Here is a 6,535-nt window from a genome sequence, read left to right as displayed (position 1 = left end):
CCTCCTCTCTAAGGCGAGAGGGAATGGTCTGTAGTCCTCAAGCTAGCCTAATGCGTATTGGAGACTTCACATTCATCCATAGAACATATTAATATCTCTTGGCCCTCTTGGGTCGGACTCGGGGGCCTATTGTAACGCCACTGATTAGTATTATCAAATAGTATTTTGAGTGAATGCACTTAAAATACGGTCAAATTGGTAAAAAAAGGCAAATCAAACAAATAAACGTTTCTTTATGTTTTATTGACTAGTTGATACATACGTTTCGAAATTTGCAAAAGTATAAAATCTACCTTACAAAAAATACAAAAATTACAGAACAGTCTTTTTGGCCAGATTCTTTAACGAGAAACGTATGACGAGTAAAATTATGTGATGTTATTATATTAAGAATTTTCCAAAGAGTACATCAATAAAACTAACTTAGACGAGATTGTTAGTAATATTTAAATTAGGGTTAATAATATATTTACATTAAAGCTATCAAGTACAATGCAATCATAGCCTACATTCTTATTTATTTAGACAAATAATAGTTTAATAATTTGCATTATAATATGGTAAGCTTTAACATCAGTTCTAGTATTAAATCTTAGAATTATACGCCACACATATTTGTTTATATTTTTCTACTACTACTAGATAGAGTTTTATAATACCAATATAAACTATTCCTTATTGGAGCTGGTTATTAAAAAAGCAGTGTATATGAAATAAGAAAGGCTTAAATGTAGTAAGACAATTTTTTAAATAATTTCTATTACAATAATACAGTTCTTAAAAGATAAAGATCAAAATTGGACTCTTAACGATCAATTAATTTTCAATAATAGGCATTTAATTGGTAACGATAATTCAAACGTGATAAATCAGAATTCGACACCTTACGTGTGTCAGAGTTCGTATAAGCCGTTAGTCATAAGTTCCGTTGTTGGTATTCATCCCACACGTAGGAATACAGCCTTAAAATTCACTACAGTAACCCACTTTCATACTTTCTCGATACTGATTCATGCGAAGTGATTATCATTGAAATGGAACTGATGTTTCTATCTCATGAAATTTTTAGCAGCTTATGAATCGACAATCATTAGGCATATACATCTATATTATAGGTAACATAACTAATCTAAAAATAAAGGACGAATAACTCAATAATATACTAGGCAGTTAACGTGACAGTGGCATCGATTCTTAACCATCTTACGCGTACATAATCTGTATAAAACAATAAAACCCGTTTACGTCACCCCCCATACTTCACATCACGTCAGCCCCCCAAGAAAAATATTTAGTACTCATTTAAGAGTTTTTCAGACAATGTCACCCGAAACGGGTTTTACAGTTTTATAATAAGGGAATTAACATAAGCACCAGGATTTAGTAAAAAAATCCTCATAGTAAAACTCGGTACCTGAGATCACTTTGTCATTTCAAAGAGTATTTTTAGTTTATCCGTCCAGTTATTAAACTATAAGTAATCATGAGCTCACTAATGGAAATACTACCTTTCTACGCAAGTGTAAAGCCACGATGCGTCAACCTATTACATTAAAAATCAAACATGAGTCACACATTACTTAATCATTTTAAATATCACAGAGATAACGAACTTAATATATATAACCTGCATGGATACTGGATCGCAATTTTTCCATTATAGCTCGTAACTGTCCACGCTGGAATGAGATTCTCGGCTTAAGGTGTAGCCAGGTTACCTGTAAACGAATATATTTGTTATAAATGTGTGCCACTGTATTAGTCATTTAGTTCCGTGACGCAGATTGAGTCATCTTGAGCGATTCATATAGGTATAATAACGTTTTCCTCTACGTATACAATAAAACCTTAGGAAGCATGGCAAAAATCGACTCATAGCTTCCTCAAACATGAGATTTCGTTTAAATTGACAATAATTAAATGGTCAACGATTTTGTCATCTATTACGTAATGTCTAGAATTGTGATATGATCTTGTTATGTTATCAGAAACGACTAGAATAGATTCAGCGAATGTATCCCCTGATCGTGTCTGAATACCATTTATGAATTGAACTTTCTTTATGTCTATTTGATGCCTTTCTCAAAACAATTATTGTTTTTCCGGGAATGGAACATATGATTTCACCAAGCGCTTGATAGTTTCATGAAAGCGGTCAATTTAATATTGAGTTCACAGATTTAATATAGCTTTAAGGAATTGAAAATACCACGAGAATACAAAATGTAAAACCAGATAAGCGGGATAGAGGATATTAGATACATAAAAGTCAATTGTGATAGTGTATAAACAACTCAATTTATTCTATTAAAGTATATTGAGTAGTTTTTACGACCCAATAAATAACACCTGATTGGTTCGGAAGGGAATCATTTACAACACAAACACGGTACTGTATGGAGACATCCTGCGATGTTTGACCTTTTATCTGGGTTCGTATCAGTCAGACTGCATAAATGACCACGTTCATATTTAACTAGGGCTGTCGAGCCTGGTTATCCTTATCTTTTATTGTTTTTTGCGGAATCTTCGTTGATTTAATGAGGAACAACTTCAATGTAATGCAATTTCTTTAAAAGACTATTTCAATTTGAGTGAAGGTTATAGTGAGTACCTACCTAGTAATATCGTATTGAAAAACTGTTTTTAAAAAAATAAAAAATAAATCAATGGAAACGTCTTTACAACCTCTTTAGCCTCTTGGCCTCAGATTTCTGAATCTATTTCATGATCATTTTTTTAAAATCTAATAGGCAAGTAGGTACTTAATCGTAATCTAATATTTTGATATTAGATTTGATAGATGATCACCTGATCATCCTCCAGTGCCTGACACACGCCGTCGACTTTTTGGGTCTAAGACATGTCGGTTTCCTCACGATGTTTTCATTCACCGTTCGAGCAAATGTTAAATGCGCACATAGAAAGAAATTCCATTGAAACACAGCCGGGGATCGAGGCTACGACCTCAGGTATGAGAGTCGCACGCTGAAGCCACTAGGCCAACACTGCTCAAAGTTTTTTACCCAAGTTAAAAGTTTGATATAGAAATGTATTTTTTTGTAAGATTAACACGCCCTTGACACCTTTTAAACTTACTTAAGTTTCACTTAAATACTTAAAGATCAATTGGGATATTACGTTACTTGTCTGTTAATTTTAACACGTAATAATTTGACAAATTTATTTTATACTGTAAAAGTTTAAGGCCAAAAGGCATATTTGCATACTATCTCTCGATATATGCAACCTTGTTTTGTATTTTGATTTGCGTAAAACTATATGGGCGGTTGAAATCTTGGGTGGTTAATTGCGCACTTTAAATTAGTTAAGTTGTAATACCTCCATGAAGACGTTAAAATCTTCATTTACAGATACAAGCAATATTTAATAAGAAAAGTCATAGTATATATGCCCACAAACTTGGTAAACAATGGGGCTTGGGGCAGACACATCTATATATTTCTGAAATGATTAGATTTTTATGAAACAATAGTGGTCTCGCCAGTAATCGAACACGATATCGTGCATTAACCACGAAGCCATGAACGCTGTAAACATTTACATAGCACCAAGTTTACCTAATTGCAAGCAATAATTCTATGTTGTACTCTTAAAAGCTATTTCGACATCATGTAGCATTTAAGTGCTTTAGTTAAAAGATTTTGTACCTAACAATTAATATTTTTCTATGTAATCATTATCATTTAATTCGCAGCTGCTTTATTCGATTGAGAACCAATTATGTATCACGTTAAAGATGAGTCACTGCGAACAAACATATGAATGTTTGTTTTCTGTTTGTACGATCGAAATAACTCAAATAACCAAAACGGAATGTCAACGAATGTTGAATTCAAATAAAGCGCAATGATTTATTGTTCACGTGTTTATAATCAGTTGCTTATCTTTATTAACCCAATTTAAATACTACAGTAAATGCCCACTTGGAAGAAGCATCGTAAATACTATACAAATTTAACAATAATACAACTGATTTAATAGTTTTTCGAAATATTTCTACACCTACGAAATCGTTATAAATCAAAATCATTAAATGTTTTATGACAATTGACGCGCGCGACTTCGTGCGCGTGGAAACAGGAAAGCGTAATTTAAAAGATCTGCGTATAGCTCCTATCCGGGAAGCGACTTTATTTTACACTATGCACAGATTATCAGACATATAAGCTTTTTAATAGTTTGTCTATTGATGTCTACCACCTTTGTTGTAGACTATATAGGAATAGAATCAAAGACTTACATCAAACTACAGAGAATTAAAGTAGTTTAATTTTTAATCGTTGAAGTGTAACTTATTGCAGTTAATATTAGATACTTAACATAAATGTACTTTCAATAATACACAAAATAGTAAATATACAATCTCAACGTTATCAAATCTATAACGTATCTTGAAATATGTATCATAGTAATTGTATGTTTGAGAACTGGATTCGACCCACACAGTGTCGGCCCAACGGGAAACGAACACAAATTGCCGATGCGTGGGCGTCTGATACAGGTACTCTTGTAATACTAGTACTTGCTATTGGCTTGTTAACTATTAAATGGACATGAAATACAAGAATTAGAAAGTGTTAGTTTTATCACGGCATTTGAAAAGGAATGCAGATTGCTAAAGATTTTGATAAAATTATTTTATGAAATTTATTTCTTAGTTTTTAGTTTCTAAAGTCAGCGTACTAAATGATCAATTTAATGAAAAAATATGACCATGATTAATTAATATAATTGGTGTCATAAAATCTTCATGGCATAGTACTTAGACTTCAAGATAGAACGCACGAGCTATGTAATTAATCAACAAAAATAAACTTTATCGACATCTTAAATAATTTGTGTTAAACTTAGTCAAAGGGGCTTATTTAGAATGTTATATAATCTTAAAATTAGGTTAGGTTATTAAGAACCATGGTCCTAGTGTCTCAGTTTTCCTTGTGGGGAAGGTCGATGTCTGTGACGCTATTCCCATGACAATTTTCGGCACGACCGGCCTATATATTTATATCTTTGTAAAGAACTCATCAACATTACTTTTGTATTCATACTCTAATTCATTTTTTAACACAATCTGGTCTTGAGTATTGAGAAAAAATTATTCCAGTGAGATATAATGGTTTACCTTTAAAACTAGAATTCAGTTTGATTTACGTTCAGTAAAATATATTGTAATACAGGCCCGTAAATTAAGCAACGTTTGCAACGAAGACCTTTCCCTTAGCTGAAGCAAATCGTAAATTCCAATATTTAACGTAATGGTATAACAACGATAGATTTTATATCGAAAAGGCGGCGATAGAGCGGCGCTCTTGAGAAACACAAACATCGAATTTGTATAAAAAAACGACGCGGTCGAACTAAAAGTATCGCAAAGTTCGTGCTAAGACCACTGTTCTAGTCTTGTTGGTCAAACTTCTAAGAAATCTTACGATTCGGATTTTCCGCATTGTAATTAAAACTAATTTTATTGTGAATTTTAGTCACGTACTAACTTAAATGAACGCATTGTTATTGCAATTTATATGACTAAATCAGAATTATGCACAAGATAAGGCGCGTTCCTAACACAATTATAACTTAATTATTTAAACGACGAGTGCAGTAATTAAATATTGTATGTATAAGTTCATAGCTTAAAAATGAATAATGACTATGATTTCGAATTCGTGCGTTCGACTCCCGTACCAATGATTAGATTTCTTTCAATTTGAGCAATTAACATTTGCTCGTACAGTGAAGAAGAACATTGTTAGATAATTGGTATGTCTTGAATAAGATTCAGAGTTCTGACTTAGCATTACATTGGACTCTCGTCAAATTGGAATGATAAGCTAAGATTCAATTTAAAGATTGAGCTTTTATATTTTATTCTCTGTAGAATCTGTAATGTATTTCATAATTGTCTTCGTTTTTAATAAAAAAATATCGTAATGGTTACTTTGTTCTCTAATCTGAGAGGTTATAACTTATTGTTGCTCAAGTTGATTAATATTGCTCCGGTCGGTGAATTCTCTTGGGATTAAACTTTCTATTACGAAGTTAATATTATTACTGTAATAAATTGAGTACCGTTTGATATTATTAAAATATTTTAATTTTATCATTCTTAACATAATTATACAGCCTTTCCACCATTTCCAATTTTGGCATTACCTGACAGAGAGAACCTTTGCAAAACTTAAAAAAAAGTGAAGTGCTTACTAAAGTGAATACTTAGTTACTATTAAAGGTTTTTCATTGGTTTCCGATTATTTAATTAACATGATGAATGGTGCTAATGATTGAATTTGTTTAGTACGTAATTAGGAAACTTTTGTTTTTTTTAAATACCTATAAAAGAATTCACTAAAGCAAATTTTCGTATTTATTATTAGACGTAAAAGTAATACTATCAGTATCTCTCTGCGCAATACATATTTTGACCATATTATTGGTATGTTTATCAAAATTATTTCCCTGAATGCAATATAATAACAATTGTGGTTTATTTCATGACGAGTGTAACTGAAGT

The 6,535-nt window shown here is 31.8% G+C and overlaps 1 protein-coding gene across 2 annotated transcripts in view; it reads right to left on the bottom strand.

The window, feature by feature from the left end:
- Nucleotides 1-227: 227 nt before the first annotated feature.
- The window catches only part of LOC125050933 (integrin beta-6-like), a 38,795-nt gene continuing 32,487 nt past the window's right edge, over nt 228-6,535 (bottom strand). For both annotated transcript variants that reach the window (XM_047651020.1, XM_047651019.1), the window contains exon 7: nt 228-1,718. The gene's annotated coding sequence lies outside the window, so the exon portion shown is untranslated. The remainder of the gene's footprint in view (nt 1,719-6,535) is intronic.

This window comes from Pieris napi, chromosome 7, assembly GCF_905475465.1.
Source record: "Pieris napi chromosome 7, ilPieNapi1.2, whole genome shotgun sequence".
Taxonomy (NCBI): domain Eukaryota; kingdom Metazoa; phylum Arthropoda; class Insecta; order Lepidoptera; family Pieridae; genus Pieris; species Pieris napi.
The sequence above is the reverse complement of the archived record's forward strand: the minus strand, read 5'-3'. Positions and strand labels throughout refer to the sequence as shown.